The 22,816-nt window shown below is 38.6% G+C and overlaps 1 protein-coding gene across 4 annotated transcripts in view; it reads right to left on the minus strand.

Annotated features, from left to right (window-relative positions):
• Positions 1–22,816, minus strand: part of SVOPL (SVOP like) — a 106,183-nt gene that overhangs the window by 25,589 nt on the left and 57,778 nt on the right. The gene's annotated exons all lie outside the window — the stretch shown is intronic.

The raw sequence follows: 22,816 nt of genomic DNA on the forward strand, positions 1-22,816 counted from the left end.
GGGAATCCCAACATGAGAAAGGAAACACTCAAGTCTGGGAAGAAAAGAAAGTCTCATACAAGATGAACCCAAGGAGGAACATGCTGAGACACATATTAATCCAACTAACAAAAATTAAAGACAAAGAAAAAATATTAAAAGCAACAAGGAAAAAGCAACAAGTAAGATACAAGGGAATCTCCAAAAGGTTATCAGCTATTCTTTCAAAAGAAACTCTGCAGGCCAGAACGGAAGAGCATGATATATTTAAAGTAATGAAAGGGATAAACCCACAAGCAAGACTACTCTACCCAGCAAGACTGTCATTTAGATTTGACAAAGAAATCAAAAGCTTAACAAGCAAAAGTTAAAAGAATTCAATGCCACCAAACCAGCTTTACAACAAACCCTGAAGTAACTTCTCTGGGTGGAAGAGAAAAGGCCACAACTTGAAATAAGAAAATTACAAACAGGAAAGCTCACCAGTAAAGTCAAACTTGAAGTAAAGGTAGGAAATCATCCACACACACAAATATGATATCAAAACCAACAACTGTGAGAAGAGGAGAATACAAATGCAGAATATTGGAAATGCATGGAAATTAAGAGGCCAGCAACTTAAAACAATCTTGTATATCTTATATATCTTGTGTATATATATGTGTGTATATATATGTGTGTGTATGCATATATATCTATATATCTTGTGTGTGTGTGTGTGTGTATATATATATATATATATAGAGAGAGAGAGAGAGAGAGATGGCTATATCAAAAACCTCATGGGAGCCATAAACCAAAAATGTACAATAGATACACATACAAATAACAGCAATCCAAACACAACATTAAAGATGGATATCAAATCACAACAGAAGAGAAGAAAAGAAGGAGGGAAGAAAAAAGACCTACAAAAACAGATTCAAAACAATCAACAAAATGGCACTAAGAACATACATATCATAATTACCTTAAATGTAAGTGGATTACATGCTTCAACCAAAAGATATAGACTGGTTGAATGGATACAAAAACAAGACCCGTATATATGCTGCCTATAGGACACCCACTTCAGATCTAGGGATGCATACAGACTGAAAGTGAGGGGATGGAAAAGGTATTCCATCCAAAGGGATATTAAAAGAAAGCTGGAGTAGCAGTTCTCATATAAGACAAAATAGACTTTAAAATAAAGACTTATAAGAGACAAAGAAGGATACTACATAATGATCAAGTGATCAAGAAGTTATTACAATTCTAAATATATATGTACCTAGCAAAGAAGCACCTCAATATATAAGACAAATGCTGAGATTCATAAAAGGGGAAACTGACAGTAACACAAAAATAGCGGGGGACTTTAACACCCCACTTACACCAATGGACAGATCATCCAGACAAAAAATCTATATGGGAACACAGGCTTTTAATGACATATTAGACCAGGCAGACTTAATATGTATAGGACATTCCATCTGAAAACAGCAGAAAACACTTTCTTCTCAAGTGCACATGGAACATTCTTCAGGATAGATTACATATTGGGCCACAAATCAAGCCTCAGTAAATTTAATAAAATTGAAAATACAAGCATCTTTTCTAACCAAAATCTATGAGATTAGAAATCAATTAAAAGGGGGAAAAACTGTAAAAATCAAAAATGTATGGAGGCTAAACTATATGTTATGAATCAATCAATGGATCACTGAAGAAATCAAAGAGGAAAAATAAAAAGTACCTAGAGACAAATGACAATGAAAATTAAATGATCCAAAAACCTATAGAATGCAGAAAAAGCAGTTCTAAGGGAGGAGTTTATAGCAATACAATCTCACCTCAAGAAACAAGAAAAATCCCAAATAAACAGCCTAATCTTACACCTAAAACAACTAGAGAAAGAAGAACAAAAAAAATCTTAAAGTTTTTGAGGAATAGAAATAAATCATATTAGAACAGAAATAAATGAAATAGCAATGAAGAAAACAAAAGATCAATGAAACTAAAATCTGGTTCTTTGAAAAGATAAGCAAAATTGACAAATCTTTAGCCAGATTCACCCAAAAGAGAGAGAACTCAAATCCATAAAATCAAAAATGGACACAAAAGAGTTAAAATGGACACCACAGAAACAAAGAATCATAAGAAACTACTACAAATAACTATATGCCAATAAAATGAACAACCTAGAAGAGATGGATAAATTCTTTGAATAGTACAACCTTCCAAGACTGAACCAGAAAGAAATAGAAAATATGAACAGACCAATCATAGATATTGAAATTAAAACTGATTTTAAAACTTCCAACAAATGTCCAGGATCAGATGGCTTCACAGGAGATTTCTATCCAATATTTAGAGATTAATTAATACCTATCCTTCTGAAATTCTTCCTAAAAAATTCCAGAGAAAAAAGGAACATTCCCAAGCACATTCTATGATAGCACCATCATCTCAATACCAAAACCAAAGATACAAAAAGAAGAAAAATATTATGTATCAATATCACTGATAAGCACAGACACAAAAATACCCAACAAAATACTAGCAGACTGAATCTGACAATACATTAAAAGGATCACACACCATGACCAAGTGGGATTTATTCAAAGGATTCTTCAATATCCACAAATTAGTGTGATACACCATATTAACAAACTGAAGAATAAAAACCATCTGATCATCTCAATAGATGCAGAAAAAGCTTTTGACAAAATTCAACACCTGTTTAGGATGAAAACTCTCCAGAAAGTGGGCATAGAGGGAACTTACTTTAACTTAAAGAAGGCCACACATGACAAACCCACAACTAACATCATTCCCAACAGTGAAAAGCTGAAAGCATTCTAAGATCAGGAACAGGGCAATGATATCCACTTTCATGAGTTTTATTCAACATAGTTTTCAGAGTCCTGGCCACAGCAATCAAAAGAAAAAGAAATAAAAGGAACCAAAATTAGGAAAGAAGAAGTAAAACTATCAATGTTCAGAGAAGACACAATACTATACATAGAAAATCCTAAAGATACTACCAGAAAACTACTAGAACTCAATTAATTCAGTAAACTTGCAGAATACAAAATTAAAAACAAAAGAAAATCTCTTGCATTCCTATACACTAACAGCAAAAGAGTGGAATGAGAGATTAAGGAAGCAATCCCATTTAATATCGCATCAAAAAGAATAAAATGTCTAACAATAAACCTACCTCAGGAGGCAAAAAAAACTGAAAACTATTAATATAAGACACTGATGAAAGAAATCAAAGATGACACAAACAGATGGAAAGATATACTATGTTCTTGGATCGGAACAATCAATTGTTAAAATGACTATACTACCTCAGGCAATCTACAGATTCAATCAAATTGAATTCAATCAAATCTACAGATTCTATCAAATTACCAATGGCATTTTTCACAGAACAAGAAAATTTTAAATTTGTATGGAAACACAGAAGGCCCTGAATAGCCAAAGCAATCTTGATAAAGAAAATTACAGCTGGAGGAATCAGGCTCTCTGATTCAGACTATACTACAAAGCCACAAATATCACAACAGATGGTACTGGTGCAAAAACAGAAATGTAGATCATTGGAACAGGATAGAAAGCCTAGAAATAAACTCACACACCTTTGGTCAACTAATCTATGAAAAAGGAAGTAAGATTATACAATAGATGGGGCTTCCCTGGTGGTTCAAAGGCTCCCAATATAGGAGACCAGGTTTGATCCCTGGCCAGGGAACCATATCCAACATGCCCCAAGTAAAAGTTCACACACTACAACTAAAGGTTATCCACACCTCAACTAAAAATTCCACATGCCTCAACAAAGACCAAAGATCCTGCATGCCACCACTAAGACTTGGCACAGCCAAAAAAGAAATAAACAAATAAAATACAATAGAGAAAGGACAGTTTCTTCAATAAATGGTATTAGGAAAACTGGACAGCTACATGTAAAACAATAAAATTAGAACATTTTCTAACACCATACACAAAAATAAACCCAAAATGGATCAAAGAGCTACATTTAAGACTGGATACTATAAAAACTCCTAGAGGAAAACATAGGCAGAACACTCTTTTACACAATGACAGCAATAACTTTTTGATCCACCTCCAAGAGTAATGAAAATAAAAAATAAACAAATGGGACCTAATTAAACTTAAAAGATTTTTCATGGCAAAGGAGACCATAAACAAAATGAAAAGACAACCCACAGAATGGGAGAAAATATTTGCAAGTGAAGTGACAGACAGGGGATTAATCTCCAAAATATACAAACAGCTCACACAGCTCTATGTCAAAAAAACAAACAACCGAATCCAAAAAAAAAAAAATGGGCAGAATATCTAAGTAGACCTTTCTCCAAAGAACATATGCAGAGAGCCAAAACCACATGAAAAGATGCTCAACATCACTAATTATTAGAGAAATGCAAATCAAAACTACCATGAGGTACCACCCCATACCAGTCAGAGTGGTCATCACCAGAAAGTCTACAAGAATAAAGGCTGGAGAGGGTGTGGAGAAAACGAACTGTTTTACACTGTTGCGATAAGTCACTTCAGTCATGTCTGACTCTTTGTGACCCAATGGACTAGCACAACAGGCTTCTCTGTCTGTGGGATTCTCCAGGCAAGAATGCTGGAGTGGGTTGCCATGCCCTTCTCCAGGGAATCTTCCTGACCCAGGGTGAAAATTGGTGCAGCCACTAAGGAAAACAGTATGGAGATTCCTCAGAAAACTAAAAATATAATTACCATATGATCCAGCAATCCCAGTCTTAGTATACAGACTTAGTCTTATATATAGACAAAACTATAACTCAAAAAGATACGGGTACTTCTATGTTCATAGCAGCACTAGTCACAGTAAACAAGAAACAGAAACAACCTAAATGTCCATCTACAGATGAATGGATCAAGATGATGTGGTGCATAGACAATGGAATTCTACTCAGCCGTGGAAAGAACAAGACGCCACTTGAAGCAATAGGGATGAAGCTAGAGATTATCATACTAGTGAAAGCAGACAATAAATATCATATGTGGAACCTAATTTTTAAAAATGATATAAATGAAGTTATTTACAAAACAAACAGACTCACAGATCTTGAAAACAACCTTTTGGTTACCAAAGAGGAAATATGGAGAGAAGAGATAAATTAGGAATTTGGGATTAACATACACACATGTACTACTATATATGAGATAGATAACCAATAGAGACCTACTGTGTAGCACAGGGAGGTCTACTCAATAATCTGTAATAAACTATACTGATTAAGTTATTATGAAAAAAACCTGAAAATGAATATATGTGTGTATATATAACCAAATCACTTTGCTGTACACCTGAAACTAAGAATAGTATAATTCAACTACACTTCAATAAAATGTAAAAATATAGATTTCACAATGTAGAATCATCCTATGAATAATGCCATCATAAATAGCATGCTAACAACTGAAGAATTATTCCACTAAAGTATTTTAAATACATTAAGATATAAAAAATATACCAACTATGATCATATTTGAGTATACTGTATATACATATTTATATATTACACACTTATACATATAGCAAGGGCTTCATTAACATATTTATATTTGTTGTTATCACTACTAAAATATTAGGTAGTAATATTTTATTTCTTCTTTGTACTTTCTGTGTTTTCAAAGCAGAAGGAAAAAAATCACATATGGTCAAAACTGCTGCTGAAATCTCTTAAATCACTGAAAATACAGTAAGTTCAGTTCAATCGCTCAGTCATGACTGACTCTTTGTTGACCCCATGGACTGCAGCACATCAGGCCTCCCTGTTCAACACCAACCCCCAGAGTCTACTCAAACTCATGTCCATTGAGTCAGTGATGCCATCCAACCGTCTCATCCTCTGTCATCCCCTTCTCCTCCTGCCTTCAATCTTTCCCAGCATTAGGGTCTTTTCCAATGAGTCAGTTCTTCACATCAGGTGGCCAAAGTATTGGAGTTTCAGCTTCAGCATCAGTCCTTCCAATGAATATTCAGAACTGGTTTCCTCTTCTCCAACATCACAGTTCAAAAGCATCAGTTCTTCAGCGCTCAGCTTTCTTTATAGTCCAACTCTCACATCCATACATGACTACTGGAAAAAACAGCTTTGACTAGACAGGCCTTTGTTGGCAAAGTAATGTCTCTGCTTTTGAATATTCTGTCTAGGTCGGTCATAACTTTTCTTCCAAGGAGCTACTGTCTCAATTTCATGACTGCAGTCACTATCTGCAGTGATTTTGGAGCTCCCCAAAATAAAGTCTGTCACTGTTTCCCCATCTATTTGCCATGAAATGATGGGGCCAAATACAATAAACACAAACGTATTTATGAACCAGGCTTCCCTGGATGTTCAGTGGTAAAGAAACTGCCTGCAATGCAGGAGTCTGCCTGCAATGCAACAGACCCAGGTTCAATCCCTGGGTTGGGAAGATCCTCTGGAGAATGAAATGGCAACCCACTCCAGTATTCTTGCCTGGAGAATCCCATGCACAGAGGAGCCTGGCAGGCTACCGTCCATGGGGTTGCTAAGAGTCAGACACAACTGAGCAACTAACCCTTGCACTTGCATGAATGCATAATTCGCTTTCGTATCTTTGACAACATAGTTTCTCAGTAAGTTTATTGCTTACTAGAAATGACTTAAAGATTTGATTTAATTGTGTTCCCTCCCTGTTATTTGACCTGAGGCCAAACTATGGTGGAGGGAATGAAGATAATGGCGACCTCCTTCAAAAGATCCCATGCAGGCACTGCTACACTCAGTGCCCCCAGCCATGCAGCAGGCCATGGCTGACCCACGCCTTCACCGAAGGCTCCTGTACACTCACGGGCAAGTCTGGGTCAGTCTCTTGTGGGGTCACTGCTCCTTTCTCCTGGGTCCTGGTATGCACAAGGTTCTGTTTGGGCCCTCCAAGAGTCCGTTTCCCCTGTCCTGTATAAGCTCTGGTGGTTCTATGGTGGGGCTAATGGTGACATCCTCCAAGAGGGCTTATGCCATACCCCATCTACTGTACCCAGAGTGCCTGCCACTGCAGCAGTCCACTGCTGACCTGTACCTCCTCAGGAGACACACAAACACAGTTCTGTCTCAGTCTCTGTAGGGTCCCTGGGTCCTGGTGCACACAAGGTATGTTTCAGCCCTCCCAGTATCTCTGGCAGGTATGGGATTTGATTTTAAACCTAATTTAATCAAATCTTTAAATTGGATTAAATATTTACTGAGCATGGCCCCACTCATCAGAAGAAGATGCAGTTTCCCCCTCAAGCAGTCTCTCCCACCAGGAAGCTTTCATAAGCCTCTTATCCTTCTCCATCAGGGGGAAGACAGACTGAAAAACACAATCACAGAAAACTAACCAATCTGATCACATGGACCACAACCTTGTCTAATTCAGTGAAACTACAGGCCTTGCCATGTAGGGCCACCCAAGACAGACGGGTCATGGTGGAGAGTTCTGACAAAATTTGGTCCACTGAGGAAGGAAGTGGCAAACCACTTCAGTACTCCTGTCTTGAAAATCTTGTGAACAATATGAAAAGGCAAAAAGATAGGACACTGAAAGATGAACTCCCCAGGTTGGTAGGTGCCCAATATGCTACTAGAGATCAGTAGAGAAATAACTCCAGAAAGAATGAAGAGACAGAGCCAAAGCAAAAACAACACCCAGTAGTGGATGTGACTGATGAAGGAAGTAAAGTCCAATGCTGTAAAAAGCAATATTGCATAGGAACCTGGAATGTTAGGTCCGTGAATCAAGGCAAATTGGAAGTGGTCAAACAGGAGGTGGCAAGAGTTAACATTGATATTTTAGGAATCAACAAACTAAAATGGACTGGAATGGGTGAATTTAAATCAGATGACCATTATATCTACTACTGTGGACAGGAATCCCTTAAAATAAATGGAATAGCCATCATAGTCAACAGAAGAGTCTGAAATGCAGTACTTGGATGCAATCTCAAAAATGACAGAATGATCTCTGTTCATTTCCAAGGCAAACTATTCAAAATCATGGTAATCCAAGTCTATACCCCAACCAGTAATGCTGAAGAAGCTGAAGTTGAATGGTCCTATGAAGACCTACAAGACCTTCTACAACTAACACCCAAAAAAGATGTCCTTTTCATTATAGGGAACTGGAATGCAAAAGCAGGAAGTCAAGAAATACCTGGAGTAACAGGCAAATTTGGCCTTGGAATATGGAATGAAGCAGGTGAAGGCTAACAGGGTTTTTCCAAGAGAATGCACTAGTCATAGCAAACACCCTCTTCCAACAACGAAAGAAAAGACTCTATACATGGACATCACCAGATGGTCAATACCAAAATCAGATTGATTATATTCTTTGCAATCAAAGATGGAGAAGCTCTATACAGTCAGCAAGAACAAGATGGGGAGCTGACTGGCTCAGATCATGAACTCCTTATTGCTAAATTCAGACTTAAATTGAAGAAAGTAGGGAAAACCACTAGACGACTCAGGTATGACCTAAATCAAATCCTTTAGGACTATACAGTGGAAGTGACAAACAGATTCAAGGGAATAGATCTGATAGAAAGAGGGCCTGAAGAACTATGGATGAAGGTTCGTGACACTGTAGAAGAGGCAGTGATCAAGACCATCCCCAAGGAAAAAAAATGCAAAAAGGCAAAATGGTTGTCTGAGGAGGCCTTACAAATAGCTGTGAAAAGAAGAGAAGGCAAAGGAGAAAAGGAAAGATATAAGCATCTGAGTGCAGAGTTCCAAAGAATAGCAAGGAGAGATAAAAAAAAAAAAAGCCTTCCTAAATGTTCAGTGCAAAGAAATAGAGGAAAACAATAGAATGGGAAAGACTAGAGATCTCTTCAAGAAAATTAGAGATACCAAGGGAAATTTTCATGCAAAGATGGGCACAATAAAGGACAGAAATTGTATGGACCTAACAAAGCAAAAGATTAACAGTTAAGAAGAGGTAGCAAGAATACACAGAAGAACTATACAAAAAAGACCTTCACGACTCAGATAATCATGATGGTGTGATCACTCACCTAGAGCCAGACATCTTGGAATGCAAAGTCAGGTGGGCCTTAAGAAACATCGCTATGAACAAAGCTAGTGGAGGTGATGAAATTCCAGTTGAGCTATTTCAAATCCTAAAAGATATGCTGTGAAAGTACAGCACTCAATATGCCAGCAAATTTGGAAAACTTAGCAGTGGCCATAGGACTAGAAAAGGTCAGTTTCATTCCAATCCCAAAGAAAGGCAATGCCAAAGAATGCTCAACTACCGCACAATTGCACTCATCTCACACGCTAGTAAAGTAATGCTCAAAATTCTCCAAGCCAGCCTTCAATAGTACATGAAACGTGAACTTTCAGATGTTCAAGCTGGATTTAGAAAAGGCAGAGATCAAATTGCCAACATCCACTGCATCACAAAAAAAATCGAGAGAGTTTCAGAAAAATGTCTACCTCTGCTTTATTGACTATGCCAAAGCCTTTGTGTGGGTCACAACAAACTGTGCAAAATTATTCAAGAGATGGGAATACCAGACCACCTGACCTGCCTCCTGAGAAATCTGTATGCAGGTCAAGAAGCTACTGTTAGAACTGGACATGGAACAATAGACTTGTTCCAAATCGGAAAAGGAGTACGTCAAGGCTATAATATTGTCACCCTGCTTTTTTAACTTATAAGCAGAGTACATCATGCGAAATGCTGGGCTGGATGAAGCACAAGATGGACTCAAGATTGCTGGGAGAAATATCAATAACCTCAGATATGCAGATGACACCATCCTTATGGCAGAAAGTTAAGACAAACTAAAGAGCCTCTTGACGATAGTGAAAAAGTTGGCTTAAAACTCAACATTCAGAAAACGAAGATCATGGCATCTGGTTCCATCACTTCATGGCAAATAGATGGGGACACAGTGGAAACAGTGGCAGACTATTTTGGGGCACTCCAAAATCATTGCAGATGGTGACTGCAGCCATGAAATTTAAAGATGCTTGTTCCTTGGGAGAACAATTATGACCAACATCAGTTCAGTTCAGTTACTCAGTCTTGTCCGACTCTTTGCAACCCCATGAATTGCAGCACTCCAGGCCTCCCTGTTCATCACCATCTCCCAGAGTTCACTCAGACTCATGTCCATCGAGTCCATGATGCCATCCAGCCATCTCATCCTCAGTCGTCCCCTTCTCCTCCTGCCCCCAATCCCTCCCAGCATCAGTCTTTTCCAGTGAGTCAACTCTTATCATGAGGTGGCCAAAGTACAGGAGTTTCAGCTTTAGCATCATTCCTTCCAAAGAAATCCCAGGGCTGGTTGGATCTCCTTGCAGTCCAAGGGACTCTCAAGAGTCTTCTCCAACACCACAGTTCAAAAGCATCAATTCTTCAGTGCTCAGCTTTCTTTATAGTCCAACTCTATTTATGTTATAGACACCATATTAAAAAGCAGAGACATCTTTGCCAACAAAGGTCCGTTTAGTTGAAGCTATCGTTTTTCCAGTAGTCATGTATGGATGTGAGAGTTGGACTATAAAGAAAGCTGAGCACTGAAGAATTGATGCTTTTGAACTGCGGTGTTAGAGAAGACTCTTGAGAGTGCCTTGGACTGCAAGGAGATCCAACCAGTCCATCCTAAAGGAAATCAATCCTGAATATTCATTGGAAGGACTGATGCTTAAGGTGAAACTCCACTACTTTGACCACCTGATGTGAATAACTGACTCATTTGAAAAGACCTGATGCTGGAAAAGATTGAAGGCGAGAGGAGAAGGGGACGGCAGAAGATGAGATGGTTGGGTGGCATCACCGACTTAATGGGCATGAGTTTGAGTAAACTCTGGGAGTTGGGGATGGACAGGGAGGCCTAGAGTGCTGTAATTCATGGGTTCACAAAGAGTCAGACATGACTGAGCCATTGAACTGAACTGAGGAATCACTTATAAACCTGGAAAATTGATAGATTTTTCATCCCCATTAACTGGTGAAGTTCCATGTATCATCTGATGTGTTGATTCAATGTGTTTTCACGCCTCTGGAGTGTCAGGTATTCAACAGGCCAATAAAAATCATTGAATTGTGATGATTCAATTAGGGTTTTTTTGAAACCCTTAAAAAGTAAAGGTTTGTTTTTCATCCTTATCTTGGTTTTTTTGTTTTTTCCCTTGGACAGAACTTTTAAATTTGTACATAGTCTTTCTACACTATCAGAAAAAGGGTGTTCCAGAATTCTGTAATCTCCTATTTCAGATGAGTACCTTATGATAAGTCTGCTCCCCTCTTGCCCTCTCCCAATCCCTTGTCAATTAACCCTTTAGCAACCAGAGTGCTCTTTTTAAAATACAAAAGCTGGTCACATTGCTGCTTAAAACCCTTCAATTATTTCTCACTTCTACAAAAACAAATCCAAAGTCTTTAGTATGCCTGGGAGACAGGTGCTAAGTCTTTTCAGTCATACCTGACTCTGCGATTCTATGGACTGTAGCCTGCCAGGCTCCTCTGTCCATGAATTCTCCAGGCAAGAATATTGGAGTGGGTTGCCATTTCCTCCTCCAGGGGATCTTCCAGATCCAGATATCAAGCTTGCGTCTCTTGCATCTCCTGCACTGGCAGGCAGGTTCTTTACCACTCACTCCAACAGAGAAGCCCTGACTCTCCCATATCTCCGCATTTTATTCACCATAGCTATCTTCTATTCCAAGAACACACTGAGCTCTTCCTGCTCCAGGACCTTGGACCAGCTTTTATCTCACTTGACTGCTGTTATGCTTTACAAGCTGTTAGTTTCTCACACTTCAGGTCTCAACTCCCATGTCATTTCCCCAGAGAGGCCTTGTCTGTTCCTGTAATTTTGTCTTATTGAAGTATAGTTGATGTACAATACTATTTAAGGTACAGGTGCACAATTTTTAAAGGCTACACTGATACATACTATATAATATTGGCTATATGAAGCCTTGACTTTTATAAAGGACTGTCCCTAATGGAATGTATGGATTTTAATTCAATTTATCTTTCAGGAAAGTAATTTTGAGCCAAAGGACAGAGTGTGTGTCGGGGAAGGGAAGGCCTGTCATTCCTTATCATTGCCTCCAACTTACTTTCCAGCTGAGTGCTTTACAGCTATGCAATTAAGATATACCAATAATTTATTTGACTCATTTTGATTTTTTTCATATATGTAAAGTGTGTGTGCACTACTCACTCTGTTGTGTCCAACTCTTTTCATTTCCATGGATTGTAGCCTGCCAGGCTCCTTTGTCCATGGAATTCTCCAGCAAGAATACTGGAGTAGGTAGCCATTCCCTTCTCCAGGGGATCTTCCCAAGCCAGGGATTGAACCCAGGTCTTCTGCATTGTAGGGAGATTCTTTACCATCTGAGCCGCCTAGGAACCCCAGTTATAAAGACCCTCTTGAAATTATGCCTCTTGAGATCAAGAATCTTGTGGTGGCGTGCTGCCAAATGTTTAACAGGCTTTCCAAAAACAGTCCTAATATAGTATTTGCCTGTGGACATGGGATAAATACCACCACCATGCTAACTTCAAACTGCAATGTGACATCAACTAGATTGCAAAATTACTCCCTAAAAATTTAACAGTTTTCACAAGCCAGGGCAGGCCAGTTCTGGCACACCACTGGAACCTGGTCTGGCTTATTTACTGCTGTAAATAAAGAGAACAATGCCAGGCATAGAGTAAGCATGCAACAAATGTTGGTTGAATATTAAACTGGAATAAATTCTCTCTTTTTTTTTTTTTTTTTTTGGCTGAGCCTCGTGGCATTCAGGATCTTAGTACCCAGACTAGGGATTAAACCTATGCTCCCTGAAGTAGAACGACAGAAGTCCCTTATAAATCCTTGCTTCTATTCTATCAATTATAAATTGTAGCTTATGGAGTCCTTTTTGCATTCTAACTGCCAAACTATGAAGTGAGTACCTAGAGTTTGTAGAGAATTACTCTGAAAATAACTTGTCAAATGAGTCACCAAAGTAAATGAAAGACAAAAGACAGAGGAGGAGAGAGGGAAGGGGAGTTGGAAGGGAAGGAAGAGGAGAAAGGAATAGAAAGAAGAATGAAAGTAAAGCCAAACTCCTCGTTGACTGCCACACCTCTCACTGGTCCACAGACCAATGACACTGGATTCCCTCTGTTAAAACTATAGGTGATGACTCTCATATTAAGAATCAGAATTTCTGGGTGAAGTCCGGGAATCTTCATGTTATCAAGTTACCCTAGTAATTCTGATAGGCACTGAAGTCTGACAACCACATCCAAGGGTACACTGACTAATGAACTTATGAGAGTGACACCAAGCTCTACTGTCTCCTTGGAACAGTCTACCCCACCCCAAACTCAAGGCAAATATTCTACAAGCGATCAAATCTTCCTAGATTCTAACTTCCCATTCTAAACCTGGTAAGGAAAGAAAAACATTCCAATTTCATTGTGATCAAAGTAATTCAACTAGACCTGGAAAGTATTTTTGTTGTTGAGAAATACTTGTTTGAATATTTAATATCTTACATTGTCAGGGGACGTTCAGCTTTAAGGGATCCAATATGTTATTTTCTTTTGTGTGCTATTTCTCAAGGACTCTATTCCTTATCAGTTCCTGGAAAACAGGAATGAGCAGAGCTGCATGCAGTTCTCAGGACTGAGATCATGAGAAAGGGCACCTGCTTGGAATCCATTCAGTGACTCCCTTCAGTGACCTTTTACTTAAAGGTAATCTGTTCAGTTATGCCCCTCTTACTCAGGATATAGAATGCTTTCTGGCCCTTTGAAGATTGTTATTTACTTGGCTTTGTTTTTGCTCAGTTTTTTTTTTTTTTTACTGCCTAAAGCTGCCGAGGTTAAAGCGTCTGACTCCAATGCAGCAGACCCTGGTTCAATCCCTGGGTCGGGAAGATCCCCTGGAGAAGGAAATGGCAACCCACTCCAGTATTCTTGCCTGGAGAATCTCATGGACAGAGGAGCCTGGTAGGCTACAGTCCACAGGGTCGCAAAGAGTCAGACACGACTGAGCGACTTCACAAAGCTGCCTTGTATAAAGATATATGAACATGAGTTTCTGCAAATAAAGCACCCTTGTTACACTCACGACTTGGGTCCCCAGCGTCCTTCTCATTGACTCCAGTCCCCAGGTCCCAGTCTACAAAGACCGTGACAGGTGGCGCCCGAACAGGGACCTGGTGAACGCCCTTGGCAAGTGGGCAGAGTGACTGTTAGGACCTACGGAGGTCGGTAAGGGTGGGGATATAGTACAAACAGCTGGAAAGCCCCACCACTTTTCTACCTTACTTCATCATTTATTTAAGGCTCAAGGACTTTTGGTTTTGCATCAACAGATACAGGCTTGTCTCCAAACAGTGGTTAAATATAATCCCTGGTTCCCTGATGAAGGCAGTTTTGATTTAGAAATTTGAAACCGGGTTAAAGAAAATGTTGGACAAATCGTAAGATGGGGAGGAAATATTCCAATAAATTTCTGGCCCTTGTAGGCCCTCATTAAAGCCACAATCTTGCCATTTCAAGGCAATTCTAGCCCCCCTGATATTCGTCAACAAGCAGAACACTCATTATAAGAATATAAATTAGATGATGACTTTACAGAAGGCCCAATTAGAGTAACATAAAATGTTTCAAAACTTTCCCACCATCCCTGCTCCAGCTGTCCCAAGGGCTCCTCCTCCTTCTCTTTTAAGGATCACAAAACTGAAGGTCCCCTCAATTAGAGAACAAAATGAATCTGATCATGATTCTTGTGATGCTCTCTTTGACACTAAAGCCAACAATACTTTTTTGGATGACAATGATAAGCCCCTAACACACACTTATATTTATGAAAACATGATCCACTCATTTTCCTTCACAATGAAGGCTTTGCAATCTCGAGTCTCTGAGGCCAATGATCTTTTTGCCTTTCCTGTGTTAGGAAATGTTTATGCTCAAAGGCAACTAATACCTCAATATGAAGGCATTGATTTTTCTCACATGCAACAGATGAAAAAGGCTGTAACTATATACAGCCCTCATTCACCTTTTACTAAAGAACTTCTCAACTCTATGGCATCTTCTTCTGAAAATTGTATTCCTTATGATTGGCGAATTTTGATAAAAGCTCTTCTTAAACCAGAAAAATATCTTCAGTGGATAATGTGGTTTCATGATGTGACCCAAGATCACGCCAATTCTAATGCTCAAGCTGGCACTCCCCAAAACCAAACTACTTTAAAAATGTTAACCGGTATGGGGCAATTTGATTCAGTGAAAGCTCAGATACAATGCCCTCCTTTGTTGCATGAACAATTGAAAGAAGGTGCCCTTGAAGCTTGGGATCAAATTACTCCTCAAGGGGAACCTAAAAGTAACTACACAAAGATATTACAAGGGCCTAATGAAGCCTATGCTGATTTTTTAACTAGACTGGAAGTTTCTATCTCCCATAATATTGTCAGAGAAGAGACAAGAGTACAATTAGAAAAACTGCTTGCATATGGGAATGAGAATCAGGAGTGTCAAAGAGCCATCACTCCAATTCGTGAGACTGGGAATGTTATTGATTATTTGAAGACTTGTCGCAACTTAGGATCAGAAACTCAGAAAATTGCAAATGTTAGCTGAAGCAATGGCTGCTGCCTTTAAAAAGGGGAATGAAGGATGTTTTGTTTGTGAAGATAAAAGCCATTTTTAAAAGGATTACCCTAAAAAATACACAGAAAAAAATTAAAACTACTAAAAAACCTCCAGGAGTCTGCCCTCAATGTCATAAAGGGGTACATTGGGCTAAAAAATGTCTATCTAAGTATGATGTTAAAGGGAACCCTGTTTTGGGAAATTCAAAGATGGGGACACCCCGGGTCCCCATCAACAAAAACCAGGGGCAAACTCCATCTTTTTCCTCAAAGCTTCAACATCTAGCAATGCTGCCATTGATGTACCAGCCCTAAATGATTTTCTTCTTTTTCCTCAAGCAGTCACTTCTAGAATACCTACCAGACTTTATGGACCCCTATCCTCACAAACCTTCAGCCTTATACTTGGCCAATCTAGTCTGACTTCTAAAGAAATTACTATTCATCCTGAAATAGTTGATTCAGATTATAATAAAAAAATTCAAATTATTATGTCATCTCAGATACTATGATAATTTAAAAAGGGGGACAAAATTGCCCAATTACTTCTTTTATCTTACATTTCTATTAACTCCTTTAATGGTATATGGACAGGTGAATTTGGTAATACAGATCAAAAGCAATCCTTATGGACATCAATAGTATCTGAATATGCATGACCAAATATAAATAGCAAAATTAACGGCAAAAGATCTTCTGGTCTTCTTGATACTGGATCTGACATTACCATTATTTCCAAACATTTATGGCCCAAATCTTGGCCTATACAGAGAATTTCTTGCCAAATTGCAGGAATTTCTCAAACCAAAATACAAGAGGTTTATCAAAATGTCCAAATATATCCATACGAGGGACCAGAAGGCCAGCCTGCAGCCTTAGAACCTTATGTGATAGACGCACCCCTTAATTTAATACGAAGAGATTTACTTATGTAATGGCAAACTCAAATATATATTCCACATTTTCCCAGGGGCCACTGCTCATTTAACAAACAATACAATTATTAAAATAACTTGGAAAAATGATGAGCCAATTTGCACAGAGCAATGGCCCCTTACAAAAGAGAAATTAGAGGCTGCTAAAGAACTTATAGATACACAATTGAAATTAAAACATATTGAGGAATCTTGTTCCCCTTGGAATTCTCCCATTTTTGTAATAAAAAATAAATCTGGCAAATGGCGTCTTTTAACAGATCTTCAAAAAGTTAATACATCTATGAAACCTATGGGTGCATTACAACCAGGAATTCCATCACCTACCACTATTCCTCAAAACTGGCATATTATTATTATTATAGATATACAGGATTCCTTTTTTACTATACCTTTACACCCTCTAGACCAAGAGAGATCTGCTTTCTCTTTTCCTTATCATAATCATATCGGGCCTCATAAATTGTATCAATGGACTACGATGCCTCAAGGAATTATGAATTCTCCCACCATGTGTCAATATTATGTAGCCAAAGCACTTGAACCTGTGAGAAAACAATTTCCTGACTTTCTTTTTATTCATTATATGGATGATATATTGTTTTCAGCTCCATCTATTTTAGAAACTCAACAGATGTTTGACATAGCTCAACAGTGCTTAAAAGCTTCTAAATTAATCATTGCCCTTGGAAAGATTCAAACATCTACACCTTACTATTACTTAAGATTTGTTGTTAATAGACAACATATTACTCCCCAACTAACACAGACTCATGTTAATAAATTATCAACCTTGAATGATTTTCAAAAACTTTTAGATGATATAAATTGGATTAGACCCTCTTTAGACATTACAAATTATCAACTAATTTATTTAACACTTTAAAAAGAGATCCCAATTTAAATAACCCTCGTTCATTTTCACAATAGGCATGAGAAAAACTCTAATACAAAATAAATTGCAAAAACAATTTCTTACTCATATTAGTCTTGATTTACCTCTAGAATTACTTATACTCCCCTCTCTCCATTCTCCCATAGGACTTCTTACCCAACAAGAATACCCAGTAGAATGGCTCTATACCCATGTTAGAGGGACAGTCACTTACACCCTATCTTGATTTGATCACTCTAATCATTATCAATGAAGAAATAGAGCTAAGACTCTAATTGGCTCTGATCCTCATAAAATTGTAGTCAGTCAGTCAGTTCAGTCACTCAGTCGTGTCCGACTCTTTGCGACCCCATGAATCGCAGCACGCCAGGTCTCCCTGTCCATCACCAATACCCGGGGTTCACTCAAACTCACATCCATCAAGGCGGTGATGCCATCCAGCCATCTCATCCTCTGTCATCCCCTTCTCCTGCCCCCAATCCCTCCCAACATCAGAGTCTTTTCCAATGAGTCAACTCTTCACATGAGGTGGCCAAAGTACTGGAGTTTCAGCTTTAGCATCATTCCTTCCAAAACACCCAGGGCTGATCTCCTTTAGAATGGACTGGTTGGATCTCCTTGCAGTCCAAGGGACTCTCAAGAGTCTTCTCCAACACCACAGTTCAAAAGCATCAATTCTTCATATTAATAAACTTCAATTTGAGAATGCATTACAAACTTCTACCGATTTCCAAATACCCTTTCTGGAATATTTTGAAGAAATTCCATTTCATTATCCTTCTAACAAACTCTGGAATTTCTTAAAAAATACTGAATTTATTCTCTCTCACATTGTCACATCACAACCTATACCTCAAACTGATGTCTTCTATATAGATGGGACTAAAAACGCCAAAGCCTCATTCTGGTCTCTCAAAGAATATAAAGCCTTTAATACTAAATTTCACTCTGCTCGACAAAATGAATTATATGCTCTCATTCAGGTTATTCACCTACATTCTTACCCTATTAATATAGTTTGACTCCTTATACTCAGTTTTTGTATTAAGAAATATAGAAACTTCTACCATAAATTCGAATCAATCTATTATCCAACAACTTCTTCTTGAACTACAATCTATTGTTAAGAACCGCACTTCCCCCATTTATATCACCCATATTCAAACACATTCTTTCTTCCTGGCCCTATGGCTCATGGCAATGAACAAGCTGATAAACTTGTCTCTTTTGCTGCTCCTGAAGAGCAACATGCTCTATTACACAATAATCCTGGCTCATTACATCAAATTTGGAAAATTCCATACCGACATGCTTTAGACATTGCTCTACTTGTAGGCCCCTACATCTTTGACCCATTGCACAAAGTATCAGTCCTCGAGGATTACAAGCCAATGAACTATGGCAAATGGATGTAACTCATTGCCCTGAGTTTTCTCCCTCTTCCTTCTTCCCTGTCTCAATCAATACAAATTCTTCTTTTATATGGGCTACACCTCCCCGAGGTGAAACTACAGAACATGTTATAACTCACCTATCAACTTGCTTTACAATAATGGGAACACCTAGTTCTATAAAAACAGACAATGGCCCTACCTATATTTCTAGGCAATTCAAACAATTTTTGTGATCATTTTCTATTAAACATATTACAGGTATTCCTTATAATCCACAAGCACAGGGCATAGTTGAACGAGCACATCACACACTGAACCTACAAAAAAAAAATTTTTTTAAGAGGGAACACACGGGAACACTTCTATCTTCCTTATCCAGAGCAGACTTTACTAGATTCCAATGCAATATATTCTTTATTCCTATAACTATTGTTAATACAGCTTTATTTGTTTTAAATTTTTTAAACTTACTGCAAGGAGATAGTTTGACAAAAGCAGAAAAACATTTTGAGGCATTGAAGGATACCTCCCTTCCTCTGCCCATTTGGTATCACGACGTGTTGACTAAACAATGGAAATCTGGAGAATTAATATTACAGGGAAAGGGGTATGCTTGTATTTCTCCAGATGGAGCCAACGAAATCAGTTGGCTCCCTCTTCAGAAGATCCACCCCAGGGGAGCCACCTGCATTCAAGATAGAGAAGAAACGGCAAAATCCCCAGGAGGAGAAGTTTCTAGTACAAGCCATGGCGGCTTTAAAAATTTCCAAGAAATGCCACACTTGACGTCATTGACCTTATGATCTCCCTACTTGGGGACAGATAAAAACCTTTACTAATCAAGCTGAAAATCTGGTTTCTCAACAGGGAATGCCTCGGAATCCTGAAAACATTTTTGTCGCTATGCTTGCTTTTGCTTCCTCCACTCAGGCTGACTTGGTTCATCACACTTATTGGGCTTATATACTTAAACCCCCTTTATTGCAGGTTATAGAATGGACAGATACAGTACCAATCGTATCCATTAATGACTCAGTACGTATGCCCCCTCCTTGGAGCTTGGAGGGGCCCTCTCATCCTGAGGAAGAAGGAAGACTAATTAATACTTCTCTAGGCTATGAAATCCTTCCTTTACGCATGGGCCCAGCAGAATTATGTATTAATGTTAGTCGACAAACATGGGCTTTCGTCCTGCCTCCAAAAAAGAACTTCCACATTGTTTAGACTGTTTACTGCCCTGTCCTTTTATGAGAACCATGTCAATACTACCAAAACTCTAGGAAAAGGACAAAAGTTGGAATGTAAGGGGTTTACTTATAAGGATTTTAAATATACTCCTGTTTGAGATACATGTCAAGCTTAATGTTCGTGGCCAACTACACCACTGTTGATTGGAGACCCTATGGTATGTGGTTATCTAACTGCTCAGATGATATTAATAGTACTATGTGTGATTATGTTACTCAAGTAACATGGAAAATTACCAACAGTTCAATGGAACACTTCCATGACAAAGGACTCCTTGGCTGGCTTGATGGCGGAATGGCACCTCCTTGCCCTCAAATCATCCTCAATAAACGAATTGGGCCTGAACAATGGGACATCTGGAAGCTTTCTACAAGTACTAAAAAACTTGGAACTTGGACTAGATATTTCACAGGAACCAGTCATAGTCATAGTAACTATTCCTTCCATTATAATCATTCGTATTTTATACAAGCTTGTGTTCCCCTTCCTTTTGTTATAGCCATAGGAAACTTACAGTTTAATAAGACTTTACGTTCTGTGACTTGTATAGATTGCAAATTGTATACTTGTCTTAATTCCTCTATTTCTCTAAAAAACAAATCCCTTTTGATTTTTCTATCTCGACGTAGTCTGTGGTTGCCAGTAGATCTCCACTGACCCTGGAAAGAGGGTCCCATGGCAAGACTTGCCTCCCAGTTACTAAATTACTCCAACGATCTAAGCAATTCATTGGATGGTTGATTCTTGTATTTTGGGGGTTAATAGCCATTTGCACCACTGCTGCTGTTGCAGATGTTGCTTTACAAACTTCAATTCAAACACAAAACTTTATTCAAAATTGGACTAAAGATGCTCATACTATATGGGTTACTCAGGTTCAGACAGATGAAAAAGTTCAAGATAAAATTCAGGAATTAAAAACAGCCATCCAATGGGTTTGAGATCAATTAACAGATTTACAAAAACAAGTATTATTAAATTGTGATTGGAATTCTACTCAATTTTGTATCACTCCTTTTCGGTTCAACCATAGTGCTTATAACTGGGAACAAATCAAATTTCATTTGCAAGATACACATAATAACGCTTCCTTAAATGTACAATTCTTGCAAAAGGAAATCCTTGAAATCTTCTCTAAGAGTCTACCCTTTTCCAACAACTTGGAAACCTTAGCTGAACAGCTAGCTGATCAATTATCTGGGCTAGACCTTCGAAGATGGTTTCAAAGCATTACACATAGTATTGGATCTGGAACTATAATGCTGATGATTATCCTGGTGATTATATTTTTAATATACCAATGCCTTTCAACTAAAATTGTTCAAACTAAACAAACTCAATTGGTCAGATACTTTTCACAAAGTATCTACAGTCACCCCCAATTATGAAAAAATAAAAAAGGGGGAACTGTCAGGGGACGTTCAACTTAAGGGATCCAATGTTATTTTCTTCTTTTGTGTGCCATTTCTCAAGGACTCTATTCCTTATCAGTTCCTGGAAAACAGGAATGAGCAGAGCTGCATGCAGTTCTCAGGACTGAGATCATGAGAAAGCGCACCTGCTTGGATTCCCTTCAGTGACTCCCTTCAACAGCTCCCTTCAGTGACCTTTTTCTTAAAGGTAATCTATTCAGTTATGCCCCTCTTACTCAGGATATGGAATGCTTTCTGGCCCTTTGAAGATTGTTATTTGCTTGGCTTTGTTTTTGCTCAATTTTTTAACTGCCTAAAGCTGCCTTGTATGAAAATATATGAACATGCGTTTCTGCAAATAAAGCACCCTTGTTTCACTCAAGACTTGGGTCCCCTGAGTCCTTCTTCTTGTCGACTCCAGTCCTCAGGTCCCAGTCTACAAAGACCATGACATTACATTGATTGTTATTGATCATTGTTACTGTTATTAGCTAACCTTACTGAGGCCTTGAGTAAGTGTTAGTTGCTCAGCTGTGTCTGACTATTTGTGACCCAGTGGACTGTAGCCCACCAGACTATTCTATCCATGGAATTCTCCAGGCAAGAATACTGGAGTAGATAGCCATTCCCTTCTCCAGGAGATCTTTCCATCCCAGGGATCAAACCCAGGTCTCCCTCATTACAGGCAGATTCTTGACCCTCTGAGCCACCAGGTAAGCCCAAGAGACTATTTCTAAAGTCTGGAAAACCAACTATACCTCAGTCTGATCAATAGGATCAATATTTTACTGCTGCCGTTCACCATTTTGTTCTTTTCTGAAATGATAAAATAGTAAGTACAAAAGAACTCTGAAAAGAAGAATTGCAAGACCAAACCTGCCCTCATTTTAAATTAAGACAAGGTGGGGACTTCCCTGAGGGTCCAGGGACTAAAACTCCACCTTCCAAAACAGGGGACTTGAGCTCAACTCCTGGTCAGGGAACTAAGATTCCACCTGCTGAGGGACTAGTGAGCCTGTGCTCTAAAGCTAGATAGAAGCCCTCACGCCACAATGAAAGATGCCAAGTGCCGCAACTAAGACACGACGCAGCCAAAAATAAAAAACACTTTTAAATAAATAAAGATGAGAGGGCAAAACATGGCCAAGATAGTCTTAAGAAAAAGGGTAGCAAAATCCTGTTAAATTGTAGGAAATACACATGACAGTCTGCTCAGCCCACGCCAATCCAAAACTTTCTCCAAAAACTGACCCCCTCCTGCTGCCCCCCACTGCCCAGC

Source organism: Ovis aries, chromosome 4, assembly GCF_016772045.2.
Source record: "Ovis aries strain OAR_USU_Benz2616 breed Rambouillet chromosome 4, ARS-UI_Ramb_v3.0, whole genome shotgun sequence".
NCBI classification, from domain to species: domain Eukaryota; kingdom Metazoa; phylum Chordata; class Mammalia; order Artiodactyla; family Bovidae; genus Ovis; species Ovis aries.